Genomic DNA, 17,470 nt, shown 5'->3' on the forward strand with positions numbered 1-17,470 from the left:
CCTCACGGATTCCTTTCTACCTTGGTGGCGAAACCTACTCTTGTGGATCAGATCATCTCTGCTCAGAAGCAGGATACGGGAATTTCCCGGATCAAGAGAAACATTAACAAGGGAGTTGGTGGTAGTTTCTCTATAGATGATCGTGGTGTTGTTTTCTTTGAGAGTCGCTTGGTGGTTCCCAAGAATCAACATCTTCGACAATTAATCCTTAAGGAGGCGCATGAATCTCCTCTCACGATTCATCCTGGTAGTACTAAGATGTATCAGGACCTACGCCAGAGGTTCTGGTGGACTAGGATGAAGAGAGAAATTGCTCAGTTTATTGCTAACTGTGACGTTTGTCATCGCGTTAAGGCAGAGCATCAAAGGCCTGCTGGCACCCTTCAACCTTTAGCTATTCCTGAATGGAAATGGGATAAAGTTGGTATGGACTTCATCACCGGCTTTCCTAGGACCAAGAAAGGGAATAACGCTATCTTCGTAGTCATTGATCGTCTTTCCAAAGTGGCTCACTTCCTACTTGTTCGAGAGAGTATCACTGCTAGTCAGCTCACTGACTTATATATTTCTCGAATAGTGTCACTTCATGGTGTTCCACTAGATATCAATTCAGACCGTGGTAGTCTTTTCACTTCTCATTTCTGGGAGAGTTTCCAAACTACCATGGGCACCCATCTTTCCTTCAGTACCACTTTCCACCCTCAATCAAGTGGTCAGGTGGAAAGGGTCAACCAAATTCTTGAAGACATGCTTAGAGCTTGTGTCATCTCATTCGGTATGGATTGGAAGAAGTGTCTTCCCTTCGCCGAGTTTGCTTATAACAACAGCTACCAATCCAGCCTCAAGAAAGCTCCTTTTGAGGTTCTGTATGGACGAAGATGTCGAACACCTTTGAACTGGTCAGAAACCGGTGAAAGACAATTCTTTGGACCGGATATGATCCAGGAGGCAGAAGAGCAAGTTCGCATCATTCGTGAGAATTTGAAAACAGCCCAATCTCGTCAAAAGAGCCAGTATGACCGTAGTCATAAGGAAGTGGCTTATGAAATTGGCGACAAAGCTTACCTTCAGGTTACCCCTTTGAAGGGTACCCATCAATTCGGTATCAAGGGCAAGTTGGCTCCTCGTTACATTGGTCCCTTTCTCATTCTCGCTAAACGAGGAGAGGTTGCCTACCAGTTGGAACTACCGCCACATCTTTCTCGAGTTCATGATGTCTTCCACGTCTCTCAACTCAGGCGCTGCTTCTCGGATCCCATCCGCGAAGTGGACCACGAAACGCTTGATCTCCAAGATAACCTCACTTATCGAGAGTACCCCGTCCGCATCCTTGATCAAGCAGAGCGTGTCACTCGACGTCATAACATCAAGTTTCTCAAGGTTCAGTGGTCTCATCATTCTGAGAGAGAAGCTACTTGGGAGCGTGAAGATCGTCTTCGACTTGAGTACCCCGCTTTCTTCCCGCCGACTCCTGAATCTCGGGACGAGATTTCTTCGGGTGGGGGCGAGTTGTCACATCCCTAGTTATGGTATGCTCAAGGCTAGCTAGTCATGTGTGCATCATGTTTAAATTTCATTTAACTTTGAAATGGGGATTGTGAAACCCTCAGAAATCATTTTTGAAAATGACCCAGATAAAAATTGCTCCAAAAAGGTCCAAGACAATGTTCATGTCTCTCTCTGAAAATATTGGTGAGAGGTAAAATTCAAACCAATATTTTCAGGAGCTCATAAATATTTATTTTGGCCATTTGGAATTAATGCATAATTATTTGCATTGGATTTATATTTGTTATATATTCAAATATACTCCAATAATTCTGATTTTTACTGTGGGGCTTTGGAATAATCCAATTAGTTCCTATAATAATTTTCAGAAGAATATAAAAGTGATTTAGTATTTTATTAAATCAGAAAAAATGTTAGAAAAATAGAAAAGAAACAGAAAAGGGGGAGAGGAACTTACCTGGGCCACTTACCTGTGTAGCCGGGCACTGTGCAGCCCAGCAGCCCAACAGGCTGGCCCAGCCGACTGGCAATGCCAGTCGTCGTCTCCACCGCGCCAGGAGGACGCCGAGCACGCGCTCGCCGCACGCGGCCACACGCCCGGCCAGCTCCTGCCTCCCTGCTTGCTCCGCGACCCCCTGCAACGACGCCACGCATCCCCCTGGCCTCTTCTCACTCTCTCCCGAGCTCTCTCCTCTCCTCTGCTTGCCTTCTCTCCCGCGCCCGAACACCACCACAGCACGTCGCTGTGAGCCACCGCGACCATCGCCACCGCCCCGTCCCTTGCTGCTATCCAAGAGCACCGCCGCCCTCGACTACGCCTCCTCGTTGAGCTGGACGACGCCAGGAGCACTGCATCGTCGCCACCACCATCATCTCCTTCGTCGGAGCCGCAGATCGCCACCGCTAAATTCGTCGTCGACTGGTCCTCCCCAAGCTCATCGACGACGCCTTCGAGTTCGCTATGAGCTCCCCTTCCTCCTTCGCCTTGCCCCGTAGCTCGAGCGCCCCCTAGCCCTGCCGGCCACCTTGGCCGAGAGCTCGGCTCCGCCGTTCATGGCGCCACCGTGGCCAGGGGCCGAGCCAGCCGCAACCGAGCACGTCGTCGTGCTCCTGGTGACGCCAGGAACCTGTAGAGCCTCTCCGCTCGCCTCCCGTTTCACCATAGCCCCTTCTCCCCTCCCCGCCGAACTCCGGCCGCCACCCAAGTGGTCGCCGCCGTCGATTTAGGCCGTCTCCGGTGAAACGGAGGGCACCAGTGGATGCGCGTGAGCACCAGCCCCTCGGAGATGGTCTCCGCGGCCCATTTGGTCGCCGGAGACGCGTTTCCGACGCCCTCCGCCGTCTCGGGCCTCGCCGGCGTCGAGTCGCCGGCGGGTTTGACCTTTGACCGGCGTGGGTTGACCCCCACAGCCCAATTGACCTCCCCCTCTCTCTCACTGACTTGCGGGCCCCGCCCGACTAATTACTATAGTTAGCGTTAATTAACTAACTAGGTTAGCTACCACAGTCACTGACTAGTGGGCCCTGCCCAGTTAGTTAGGACTAACTAACTTAGTTAGTTGACTGGGTCACTGACCAGTGGGACCCATTGGTCAGATTTGACCTGGTCAGCTCCGTTGACTGCTAACGCAGTGCTGACCTCAGGCTGATGCAATAAATGATTTCTGGAATTATAATAAATCAGGAAATTCCAGAATATATTCAAAACTTCAAAAATTCATAGAAATTCAACCGTAGCTCAGATTGAAATAATTTATATATGAAAAATTATCAGAAAAATTCAATCTATCCATCTGTACCATTTTCATGCATGACAAACCAACCTATACTTGCTGTATATATGAAAACACACAAATGGTTTATATAAAGAGCTTATTTTGGAGATGCATTTGAATCTTTGGTTCAAATGGACTTCATGCATATGAATGCTAGTTGCATTAGCTCAAATAACATCACATCTTCATGCCATATTCATGCATCATATTGTTGCATATGATTGTGTATTGATTGCCGACACCGTTCCTTCTCGATAGGTCCTGCTCCGGAGACCGTTCCAGAGTACCTGTCTGAGGAGTAGTGCTTTCCTTGTTGATCTACCAGGCAAGCAAAAACCCCCTTGTCCATTCTGATACAATCCTACTCTCTCGCTCCTGCTCTCTTTATTGCATTAGGACAACAACGATTCAACTGCTATTTTCTGCTACGGTAGTTGAACCCATTCCTCTGCATGACCTGTCATTGCCACAGTAAATAGTTGAAACCCACTAGCATGTGTAGGAGTTGATTGAGCCATGTTATGCGTCCACCATGCCATGCCTGCTATTGCTTAGAGTTGTGTCAGGTCTGATTTATTGGGAATGGATTGGAGTGTTATGCTATGTTCTGATGCCGAGAGTTAAGCGTGTGAACACGTTTTGGTAAAGGTAGCGGTGAGAGGCCATGTAGGAGTACATGGTGGGTTGTCTCATTGGGACCGTCCTTAAGAACTGAGTTCTGTGTAAGTTGTCCAATGACTAGCTACTACCACACATTGGGCTCCGGGCGCTCCAAGCTCTCTCGACTTATTAACCGCCTTGAGCTCTATCCAGGAGTTGCAAATAGTTTCTGGTGTTTGTAGGTAGTGCTATTTTTCTACCGAGTGGCACCCGGCAGGGTGGACTTGGGACAGACTAGGCACACGTGGCCCGGTGTACCGAGTGGCACCCGGATGGTGGGCTCGGGAACCCTGTACACATCGTTTGGGGCCGTGAGCGAAACCTCGGCCGGATCTCCTTGCGGATGGAACCCGAATAGGCGATAAATCTGGACTTGAGTCTTGCGTGGTTAGTCAGGTCGTGGCCGACACCCTCGCCAGGCTTCCGCTTGAAGGTTGCCGAGATACATGACGTGTACATGGTGATAAGTGGTGAGAGCGTGTGTGATGAAGTACACCCCTGCAGGGTTATCATGATCTATTCGAATAGCCGTGTCCTCGGTTATGGACTTCTTGGATGCTTACGTGGTACATAGACAACTTAAAGTGGATACTCTAAAATGCTCAAGACAAGTGTGAGTGCTATGGATGGCCTTCTCGTAGGGAGACGAGGATGAATCCATAGTAGTGTATTGATGTGGTGATTAGTGGACTCGTGTGCGCTGCCTCATCTCAAAGAAGTTTCTCGTTGTCATAGAACAGGATAGCCACTGAGTCAAAGCTAGCTTGCTGCAACTAAACCCCACATTACCTTCTTGATACAAATGCATATATGATAGGATCTGATGTAAGTCTTGCTGAGTACCTTTGTACTCACGTTTGCTTTATTTATGTTTTGCATATGAGACATCTGTCTTACTAGTAGTTCCGCTTGGACTTCGACGAGTAGCTTGTTACCTCAGCTACGATCTTGTACCCTTGGAAGGGTCTTGTAGATAGCCAGGCTCCTCGGCCTTTTTCTTTTGTAGTTGTCTGTACTCAGACATGTAATGCTTCCGCTTGTAGCTTGTATGCTCTGAATGATGGGTCATGTGACCCCTGTTTGTATTGATGCTATGTGGCTCTTCTGAGCCTCTATCTATATGAGTTTGTGTTATGTTGTGATGCCATGTTGAACAGCACATACTTGCATGTTATGCGTACGTGTAACGTGTATTGCTATGTGTGGGATCCGACAATCTGGTTGTTTATCCTTGGCAGCCTCTCCTATGGGGAAATGTAGTCTAGTGCTTACTTGAGCCATAGTAGTCCGCTACAGCCCGGTTCACCGGAGTCCTGTTAGCCCAGCACTACTGCTCAGGACACTTGATTGGCCGGCATGTGTTTCACTTCGTTCCTATGTCTGTCCCTTCGGGGAAATGTCACGCGGTGACATCCGGAGTCCTGTTAGCCCAGTGCTACAGCCCGAATTCATACGTTGATCACTGACATGCTCGATGTGATTCATGTATGCCTGTCCTCATGAGTTAGTGCCGCTTTGGATTCACGACTAGCCATGTCGGCCCGGGTTCTTTGTTATATGGATGCTAGCGACACTATCATATACGTGAGCCAAAAGGCGCAAACGGTCCCGGGCCAGGTAAGGTGGCACCCGTGGGAATACCGTGCGTGAGGCCGCAAAGTGATATGATGTGTTACATGCTAGATCGGTGTGACTTAGGATCGGGGTCCCGACATATTCCTGAGTGGAAATGGGATAAAGTCAGTATGGATTTCATTACTGGGTTTCCCAGGACCAAGAGAGGGAATAATGCCATCTTCATCGTGATCGACCGTCTTTCCAAAGCAGCCCACTTTCTACCTGTTCGTGAGAGTATCACCGCTAGCCAGCTAGCTGATTTATACATCTCCCGAATAGTATCTCTTCATGGTGTCCCATTGGAAATTAACTCAGACCCTGGGAGTCTCTTCACCTCTCGATTATGGGAAAGTTTCCAAAATGCTATGGGAACTCGTCTCTCTTTTAGCACCGCCTTCCATCCTCAATCAAGTGGTCAAGTAGAGCGATTCAATCAAATTCTGGAAGATACGCTCCGATCTTCTGTCATCTCATTCGGAATGGGTTGGGAGAAATGCCTTCCATTCGCGGAGTTTGCCTATAACAATAGTTATCAAGCTAGCTTGGGCAAAGCTCCTTTCGAAGTTCTCTATGGACGAAAATGTCGAACGTCTCTTAACTGGTCAGAAACCGGGGAAAGACAACTCTTTGGCCCGGGTATGATTCAGGAAGCAGAAGAGCAGGTTCGCGTTATTCGTGAGAAATTGAAAACAGCCCAATCTCGTCAAAAGAGCCAATATGATCGTAAACATAAGCTCATGCTTATGAAGTCGGCGAGAAGGCTTACCTTCGGGTTACTCCGTTAAAGGGAACCCATCGTTTCGGTATCAAAGGCAAATTGGCTCCTCGTTACATTGGACCCTTTCGCATTCTTGCCAAACGAGGAGAAGTTGCCAACCAATTGGAACTACCTTCGCATCTTTCCATAGTTCACGATGTCTTCCACGTTTCTCAACTCAGGCGTTGCTTCGCGGATCCTATCCGTGGAGTGGACCACGAAACGCTTGATCTACAAGATAACATCTCATATCGGGAATATCCCGTTCGTATCCTTAATCAAGCCAAGCGTACCACTCGACGCCATAATATCAAGTTTCTCAAGGTTCAATGGTCACACCATTCCAAGAAAGAAGCCACTTGGGAAAGGGAGGATCGTCTTCGACTCGAGTACCCCACCTTCTTCCCAGAGGATCCTAAATCTCGGGACGATATTCTTTTGAGTGGGGGTGAGTTGTCACATCCCTGCTTTTAGTCATGCATTAGGATTGGATGAACATGTGCATCATGTTTAAATTTATTTTAAACTTGAAATGGGGGCTAATCAACCCCAACACCCCCCCTGAAAATGCTAATTTCCAACAATTGGATTTTCAATGAACCCAAAATACCCTTCATAAAAGCACACCATTTTTGGTTATGGTTTCAACCTTCGCCAAAAATGGTCTTGCAAATTATGGAGCCATTCTGGATTTTTGAACAAGCCATAAGTATTTGAATTTGGGCATTTTAAATACTATAAATATTTTGAAGTGCTCAAATCCTCTTGGAAGTATTTTTAGGTAGTTGAGAATATTTTCAAATGTGCCTCTAAATATTTCCAAGATTTTTAGAAATGGAATGGTATTTTAATCATTTCAATACACAGAGCAGAGAAAATAAAAAAAGCGAAAACAAGGGAACAGAGGACTTACCTGTCACCCTGGCCTGGCCCAGCTCGGCCCAGCCCACTGGCTACCGCCAGTCATCCCCCTCCTCTCGCCAGGAGGACAAGAGGCGCGTGCCCGGCGCCCGCAGCCACACGCCGGCCACCTCCTGCTTCTGCCGACGCCCAGGACGTCGTCTACGAGTGCCACGCACTCTCCCTCGTCCCCCTCTCATTTTCCCCACTCTCCCCGTGCCCCTCTCCCTCCTCTGGCTCTCTCCCCATTCCCTCCCGAGATGAACTCGTTGCCACCGTCACCGTTCACCGCGGCCATCGACCCCCTCTCGTCTCTTCGACGTGTCCCCGAGCACCAACGACATCTTCCTCTTCCTCACGGGCGAGCCACGACGCCTCGGACGCACTGCAACGCCGCTACCACCATCTTCTTCAACCTCGGTCACCGGAGATCCCCCTCGCCGCTCCGCTCGCTCTGGTGCTTCCCCAAGCACGCCGAGGCCACTCCTACACTCCTTCTCCCCCTAGCCATGTCACCCTAGCTGCCCCTAACCCCATTGGCCATCACGGCCGGGAGCTTGGCTCCGCCGGCCATGCCGCCGCCGTGGCCACCGTCACCTATAGCCGCAGCTGAGCGTGTCACCGTGCTCAGTGCACCCCCAGGAGGCCGTTGCACCCCTCTGCGCCCCCTGCCGTGCCTTCTAACGTCGTTTCCGTGCACGCCCGAACTCCGGCCGCCGCCTGGCTCGACGCCGACGTCGTTTCCGGCCTCCCCGAGCTCCACCTCCACCACCAAACGCCGCGGCTTGCCCCCAGCTATGCGTAGGACCAAACCTCTACGTACATGGTGGGTTGTTTCATTGAGGCTGTCCCTAAGAACTGAGATCTGTATGTGTGATTTAAGATTCAGTTACTACCATACATTGGGCCCGAAACCAATGGACCCTCTCGGCTTCTTAATCACTCTAGTACTCTGTCCAGGAGTTCAATTAGTTTCTGGTGTTCGTAGGTTATGTGTTGGCGGCCGTGCGTAGCGCTGACCCTAGGGGTGGGCTATGTTGCGGTAGATACACCGTGGCACGGTGTACCGAGTCACCCGTTTGGTGTCTCGGGAACCCTGTTCACATCGTTCGGGGCCGTATGTGGAAACCTCGGCCGGACTCCCTACGGATGGAACCTGGATAGGCGCTAAACCTGGACTAGAGACTTGAGTGTTTAGGTAGGCCGTGGCCGACACCCTCGTTGGGCTTCCGCTTGAAGGTTGCCGAGTACACGTCGTGTAAACGGCGGTAAGTGGTGAGAGCATGTCTGAAGAAGAACACCCCTGCAGGGTTAACATCATCTATTCGAATAGCCGCATCCGCGGTAAAGGACTACATGTTTGCCTATACAGTTCATAGACAAGTTAATGGATACTACTAAAAGACTCAAGATAAGTGTGAGTACCGAGGATGGCTCTCTCGTAGGATGACGAGGGAGGATCCCCGGTGGAGTATTGTGTTGGTGATTAATGGACTCGTGTGCGAAAACTATTTTACTAGTGGTGTCCCATAGGATAGCTTAGCCAAGAGTCAAAGCTGGCTTGCTGCAATAACTCCACCACCTTCTTGAGAATGAGCATGTATAGTAGGTTTTGATGTAAGACTTGCGGAGTACCTTTGTACTCATGTTTGTTTAATTACTGTTTTTAGACGACAACACCGCCCCCTCCGATGGGTTTTATGTAGATCTCGACGTCGATGAGTGACTTGCCACCCAGGTGGTGATCCTGGCCATGGAGGGCCCTATGTAGATAGACAGGCTTCGAGAAGCCTTCTTTCTTTCTAGTGTCTGTACTCAGACTATTTGCTTCCGCATGTGCTTGTATGCTTGTATGAGTTGAGTGTCGGGTCATGTGACCCCTACCTGTATGAACATGTTATGTATGGCTCTCTGGAGCCTTTAAATAAAGTGCTTGAGTTGTAGAGTTTTGTTCTGATGCCATGTTGTAATTACACATATCGAGCATATTGTGTGTATGATTGAAATGCTTGGTATGTGTGGGATCCGACAATCTAGTTGTTTATCCTTGGCAGCCTTTCTTATGGGGAAATGTAGTCTAGTGTCCCTCGAGCCATAGTAGTCCGCTATAGCCCGGTTCACCGGAGTCCTGCTAGCCTAGCACTACTGCTCAGGACACTTGACTGGCCGGCATGTGTTTCACTTCGTTCCTATGTCTGTCCCTTCGGGGAAATGTCACACGGTGACATCCGGAGTCCTGCCTAGCCTGCTACAGCCCAGGTTCCCCGGAGTCCTGTTAGCCCAGTGCTACAGCCCGGATTCACTCGCTGATGACCGACATGCTCGATGTGATTCATGTATGCATGTCCCCATGGGTTAGTGCTGCTTTGGGTTCACGACTAGCCATGTCGGCCCGGGTTCTCTGTCATATGGATGCTAGCGACACTATCATATACGTGAGCAAAAAGGCGCAAACGGTCCCGGGCCATGGTAAGGCGACACCCGTGGGGATACCGTGCGTGAGGCCGCAATGTGATATGAGGTGTTACCGGCTAGATCTATGTGACTTGGAATCGGGGTCCTGACAATTCAAGAGGAATTGGCGGCATTCTTTCTTGACCACGTGATCGCTGAAGACGGAGAATACTATGTGGACCATGAGTCCGTATGTTAGGAGATTATATTTGTAAGAGATAATTATTGTATATATGTAGCTGGTAGTGTCGGATAGATATACGAGAACTTGTTGTTCGACCAATCTCTCGGAGAAGGAGAGGTGGTCGATATCACTTCTCTCTGTATGCATATATGTTCATGACGATCTTCTATTTCCTTCATTTTCTTACTAGCTAGCTAGCGTGTCTAGTCCTCTCTATACGTATGTATAGTACGTAGCGTCGACCAAGCACGGACATAAGAGAGGACACTTCTCTATATTAATTATAGCTAGCTAACACAATATATGAAACACCTAAATTAACCCCCCCAAAATCCCAACCCCCCCCCCCTTCAAAAAAAACAAAAACCCCAGCCACAGAAATGCTGACGCATGGATGCCTATTGGTCCCAGTTGGTGCCACCAACCGGGACCAAAGGCCCTCCTGCCTGGGCTCCGCGCACAGGCCACGTGGAGGCCCATCTGTCCCGGTTCTGGATTGAACCGGAACTAAAGGGACAAGGCATTAGTACCGACCCTTTAGTCCCGGTTCAGGAACTGGGACAAAAGGCCCTTACGAACCGGGACAATAGGCCCTTTTTCTTCTAATGATATTGAAAGTGGGAGCAATTAGCTATAGTAGCTCCGTGCAGAGCATTGTAGACATAGAAATTTGTGAAATACATATGGATCTGAATGTTGCAAACCCGTAGGCTAAACTTCTCTCACAAGCAAAACATGATCACTCTTTGGGTGTTAATCACATAGCGATGTGAACTAGATTATTGACTCTAGTAAACCCTTTGGGTATTAGTCACATGGAGATGTGAACTAATCACATAAAGATGTGAACTAGATTATTGACTCTAGTGCAAGTGGGAGGCTAAATGAAATATGCCATCGAGGCAATAATAAAGTTATTATTTATTTCCATATATCATGATAAATGTTTTTTATTCATGCTAGAATTGTATTAACCGGAAACTTAGTACATGTGTGAATACATAGAAGACAAAGTGTCACTAGTATGCCTCTACTTGACTAGCTCGTTGAATCAAAGATGGTTCAGTTTTCCAGCCATAGACATGAGTTGTCATTTGATTAACGGGATCACATCATTAAAGAATGATGTGATTGACTTGACCCATTCCGTTAGCTTAGCACGATAATCGTTTAGTTTGTTGCTACTGCTTATTTCATGACTTATACATGTTCCTCTGACTATGAGATTATGCAACTCCCGAATGCCGAAGGAACACTTTGTGTGCTACAAAACGTCACAACGTAAGTGGGTGATTATAAAGGTGCTCTACAGGTGTCTCCGATGGTACTTGTTGAATTGGCATAGATCGAGATTAGGATTTTTCACTCCGATTGTCGGAGAGGTATCTCTGGGCCCTCTCGGTAATGCACATCACTATAAGCCTTGCAAGCAATGCAACTAATGAGTTAGTTGCGGGATGATGCATTACGGAAACGAGTAAAGAGACTTGCCGGTAACGATATTGAACTAGGTATTGAGATACCGACGATCGAATCTCGGGCAAGTAACATACCGATGACAAAGGGAACAACGTATGTTGTTATGCGGTTTGACCGATAAAGATCTTCGTAGAATATATAGGAGCCAATATGAACATCTAGGTTCCGCTATTGGTTATTGACCGGAGACGTGTCTCAGTCATGTCTACATAGTTCTCGAAACCGTAGGGTCCGCACGCTTAACATTCGGTGACTATCGGTATTATGAGTTTATGTGATTTGATGTACCGAAGGTAGTTCGGAGTCCCGTATGAGATCGGGGACATGACGAGGAGTCTCGAAATGGTCGAGACATAAATATCGGTATATTGGATGACTATATTCGGACATCGGAAAGGTTCCGAGTGATTCGGGTATTTTTTGGAGTACCGGGGAGTTACGGGAATACAGGGAAGAAGTATTGGGCCTCATGGGCCAAGTGGTGGAAGAGAGGAGGTAGGGCGCGTGGCCCCCTAGCCCAAACCGAATTGGACTAGGGGGTCGGCCCCCCTTTCCTCCATTCCTCCCTCTCCTTCCTTCTCCCCTTCCCCCTTCCTTTCCTCCTCCTAGTAGGAGTAGGAAAGGGGAGTCCTACTCCTACTAGGAGGAGGACTCCTCCTCCTGGCGCGCCCTAGGAGGGCCGGCTGGCCTCCCCCCTTGCTCCTTTATATACAGGGGCAGGGGGGAACCCTAGAAGACACAAGTTGATCATTGATCCCTTAGCCGTGTGCGGTGCCCCCTCCACCATAATCCACCTCGATCATATCGTAGCGGTGCTTAGGCGAAGCCCTGTGTCGGTAGCAACATCATCACCGTCATCATGCCGTCGTGCTGACGGAACTCTCCCGTGAAGCTCTGCTAGATCGGAGTTCATGGGACGTCATCGAGCTGAACGTTTGCTGAACTCGGAGGTGCCGTGCGTTCGGTACTTGGATCGGTTGGATCGTGAAGATGTTCGACTACATCAACCACGTTCTCATAACGCTTCCGCTTACGGTCTATGAGGGTACATGGACGATACTCTTCCCTCTCGTTGCTATGCATCACCATGATCTTGCATGCGCGTAGGGATTTTTTTTGAAATTACTACGTTCCCCAACAATGGGTTCCCTGCGGAATTCTATAAGAAATGCTGGCATATTATTAAGAATGATCTTATGCCTATGTTTCACAATATTTTTAATGGTCATCTCGAACTCTATCATCTTAATTTTGGTATGATTATGCTTTTGCCAAAAAAAAGTAGTGGTTCATATAGAACACTTCAGGCCAATTTGTCTTCTTAATGTGAGTTTCAAAATTTTCACAAAAGTGGGTACTAATAGGCTGACACGTATCGCTCATTCGGTGGTGCAATTGAGTCAGACGACTTTTATGCCTGGTAGACATATCCTAGAAGGGGTTGTCGTCCTACATGAAAGTCTCCATGAAATTCATTTGAATAAGCTAGATGGGGTTATCTTCAAAGTGGATTTCGAGAAGGCATATGATAAAGTTAAGTGGCCTTTTCTTCAGCAGGCAAGGCGTGAAGGGTTTTAATGAGGCGTGGCGAAACCAAGTGGGTTCTCTAGTCCAAAAAGGAAGTGTCGGAATTAAGGTCAATGATGATACCGGTCACTATTTTTAGACTCGTAACAGATTGAGACAAGGGGATCTGATGTATCCTCTCTTATTTAATATAGTGGCGGATATGTTGACCGTTCTTATTAGTAGGGACAAGGAGAACGACCAAGTTGAGGGACTTGTCCCTCATCTAGTCGATGGGGGAGTTTCCGTCTTACAATATGCCGATGACACTATTCTTTTCATGGAACATGACCTTGCAAAAACTCGGAATATGAAACTAGTACTATGCCTCTTTGAACAATTGTCGGGACTAAATATTAATTTTCACAAGAGCGAATTGTTCTGCTTCGGTAGGTCCAAAGAGGAGAAATATGCATATAGACAGTTGTTCGGATGTGAGTTAGGTTATTTGCCCTTTAGTTACTTGGGCATACCAATTCATCATCACAAACTTTCTAATAAAGAATGGAAATGCATCGAAGATCGAATTGAAAAGAAACTTAGCTGCTGGAAGGGCAAGCTAATGTTGTATGGAGGTCGGTTAGTGCTTATTAACTCAATATTTACTAGTATGGCGATGTTCCTCTTATCTTTCTTTGAAGTACCTAAGAGGGTATGGAAGAGACTAGATTTTTTCGATCTTGATTTTTTTGGCAGTCAGATGAGGCTAAGAAGAAGTATCTTCTGTTTCAATGGGATATCATTTGCCGACCTAAGGACCAGGGGGCTCGGCATTGAAAACCTAGAAATAAAAAATAAATGCCTCATGAGTAAATGGTTGTATAGGTTATCAGTAGAGAATGATGGTATGTGGGCACAGATATTACGTAACAAATATCTACAATCGAAAACGGCTTGCCCAAGTCACTGCGAGACCTAATGATTCGTCTTTCTGGAAGGGACTTCTGAGAACGGAAGATTTGTTCTTTCGTAGGGTCAAATTCTTAGTTGGCAATGGAATGACAACAAGATTTTGGGAGGATACATGGTTAGGGGAGATGCCACTAGCCATACACTACCCCAACTTATATAATACTCCCTCCGTCCCAGACTATAAGAACGTTTTAACACTATGCTAGTGTTAAAAACGTTCTTATATTTTGGGACAGAGGGAGTATTGTATAACATAAGGAGGATTACATGGGCACAGTATTATAATAGGTACCCTTGAATATTCAGTTTAGGCGATCTTTAATTGGGGAGCATTGAATTTCTTGGATGCATTTTCTTCGGAGATCGATGGAGGTTCAACTATCCGACCAACCTTATTCGTTGCACTGGAATTGGCTAGGAACGGAGTGTTTACGGTAAAATCTATGTATATGGATATAATCAATTCCGGCCCAATCCCGAGATCGATACATATCTGGAAGGTTAAGGTTCCCTTGCGTACTAAAATCTTTATGTGCTTTCACTACTAGGAAAAGGGCTATAGATGGAATTGACACTAATGGCGCACCAGACATGTGGTGCGCCATTACTATATACTAATGGCGCACCATCTGTTGGTGTGCCATTAGTGTGGAAGACACTAATGGCGCACCAGGCACACGGTGCGCCACTAGTAACAAAATGTTTTTTTTCATTTTTTCAAACATACTAATGGCGCATCCGGGCAGAGTGCGCCATTAGTAGTTAGAACTACTAATGGCACACCAGCCATAGAGTGCGCCACTGCTGTATTTTTTTTACTTTTTTGCAAAACTACTAATGGCGCACCGTTGCATAGTGCGCCATTAGTATAAAAATTATTTTTTTTACTTTTTTGCAAAACTACTAATGGTGCATGTCTGTGTGGTGCGCCATTAGTATGTTGGGTTACTAATGGCGCATGTCTCTGTGGTGCGCCATTAGTAACCTGGGACCAGCTAGATATTTTTGGACAGCCACACCTACACACTCACTTTCCCCACTTCATTCCCCCACCTCCTTCTCTAAGCTTGTCGGCTGCCTCCTCCTCCTCACCTCATTTGCACCATAGATTCATCAAAATTAAGTGTTGAAATTACCTTTTTTGGTAGGTAAGTAAGGGGAAAGCTATCTTCATGTTGTAGATCTACTTTCTTCTCCCTAGCTCACTCCAACAATGTGCACATGCACTTTTTGTGGCCTAGCTAGATCTATGTATGTTTGTGGTGTTGCATAGTTTGTGGTGTTGCATATATGTTTGTGTTTGCAGGTACCGGTATTTGAAATGCGATAGTTGCCAATATTTTGCTGGAATGTTGATTCATTTCCGTTTCGGCGAGAATTTTGGCACTATGCATTCTTTTTGGTCCTATTTTTAGGGAAAGTCATGCCAAATTTTTTCTTGGTTCTAAAATATCGTTTTGCTCTACCTCGCAGGCGACCATGGTCCGCACGATGACCGAAGGCATCGTGAATAAGTTTTTGAGCTCCGCGAAGGCCGAGATGCTTCAAAAGAACGAGACAGAGATAAGATGTCCGTGTCGAAGATGCAAGCTGAAGAGCCTTATTGCGGACCCGGATTCCGGGCAGGTGCAGGACCACCTGCTCTTGCGTAGTTTCATGGATGGCTATCGCTGGCAAGGTGATGAAGATGACTATGAATTCGTCAATGGGGGCCGGGCAAGAAATGAGGAAGGGCAACAAGACAACCACCGCGGCTCGGGCGGGCGAGAAGACGAAGAATCTCTAGGACATGATCACGACGGTGATGATGTACACAGTCATCATGTAGAAGATGTCGGACATGATGAAGAGGAAGATGCCAGAGCAAACGACGATGGACCATCGATGGGCTGGGTGCAGGACCCTCATATTCAAGAGCTGCCTCTCAAGCAGACGGATAACGCAAGAGCTGCCGCCCGAGAGAAAGCCAAGCTGGATCAACTGGAGATAGACGCGGTTACTCCATTGTATGAAGGATGCAGACCCGAGGATACCCGCCTGAAAGTAACGCTCATGGCTTTGGAGATGAAGATAAAACACAAAATGACCGATGCATGCTTCGACGAGAACATGTCATTCTGGCACGAATGTCTTCCCAAGGGGAACAAGTGCCCGACCAGTTTCGAGGAGGCGAAGAAAGTCGTGTGTCCTCTGGATTTACCGCACGTGAAATACCATGTGTGCATGAACAATTGCATCATTTATCGGGGCGAGCACGCGGAGTCTACCATATGTCCAGCGTGTGGCATCACTCGATACAAGAAGAGGAAGAAAGCTCCTCCAAAAGTGGTGTGGTACTTTCCGATCACTCCTCGTCTGCAGCGGTATTTCGCGGACCCTAAGGTAGCAAAGCTCCTGCGTTGGCACGCGGATAGGGAGGAGAAGAAGCGAGAAGATGACGCAAATGATCCGGAGATAAATAAAAAAGACAAGATGCTGAGTCACCCTAAGGATGGGAGCCAGTGGCAAGCGTTGAACTTCGAACACCCAGAATTTGGGAAGGATCCAAGGAACATCGTGCTGGGTGCGAGCACCGATGGGGTCAATCCGTTTGGCAGCCAGAGAAACACACATAGCACCTGGCCTGTGTTTGTGTGGATGTACAACCTTCCCCCCTGGTTGTGCATGAAGAGGAAGTACATTCACATGAGTATGCTAATTGAAGGGCTGAAACAACCAGGGAACAACATCAATCTGTATCTGGGGCTGCTGAAAGAGGAGCTAGACACGCTGTGGAAAACGCCAGCCAATACGTGGGACGCCGCAGAGAAAGAATATTTCCCTATGAGAGCCGCACTGCTCACGACGGTCCATGACTATCTCGGTTACGGATATCTCGCGGGGCAGGTGGTCCACGGATTTTCTGGATGCGTCAGGTGCATGGATGACACAACGTATCGCCAGCTAGATAGAGATCCCGGGTCTTCGAAAACCGTGTTCATGGGACATCGAAGGTGGCTTCGCGACGATGACCCGTGGAGGAAACGCAAGGATCTGTTCGATGGTGAAACCGAACTCCAAAGACGCCCGCGTACGAGGAGCGGCGAGGAAATAGACGGGCTGTTGAAAAATTGGAAAGATTGCCCACTGCCGGGAAAGAAGCAAAAGGCGCCAGAGCCGGGAAAGAAGCGAAAGGCGCCAGAGCCACTGCTGAAGGTATGGAAAACGAGGTCTGTTTTCTGGGACTTGCCGTACTGGAAGATCCACCGTGTGCCTCACAGCCTTGATGCCATGCATATCACGAAGAACGTGTGTGAGAGTCTGCTTGGTACCCTGCTCAACATGCCAGAGAGGACCAAAGATGGGCCGAAAGCAAGGGCAGACTTGAAATCAATGGGCATCAGCCAGGAGCTTGACGCTAATGATGATGATGATGAGGCGAAGCAGGACACAGAAAGTCGTCGCAAAGGCAAAAAGGCCAAGAAGACCGGAAATGACTACCCTCCCGCGTGCTTCACTCTAAGTCAGGAGGAGATCGAGCAGTTTTTCACCTGCCTCGTAGGAGTAAAACTTCCTTACGGTTACGCGGGGAAGATAAGCCGATACCTAGACCCAGCGAAGCAGAAGTTTAGCGGGATGAAGTCTCACGACTGTCACGTGCTGATGACGCAGATACTT

This window comes from Triticum urartu, chromosome 4A (assembly GCF_056163025.1).
Source record: "Triticum urartu cultivar PI428250 chromosome 4A, HENAU_Tu73, whole genome shotgun sequence".
In the NCBI taxonomy this organism is placed as follows: Eukaryota; Viridiplantae; Streptophyta; class Magnoliopsida; order Poales; family Poaceae; genus Triticum; species Triticum urartu.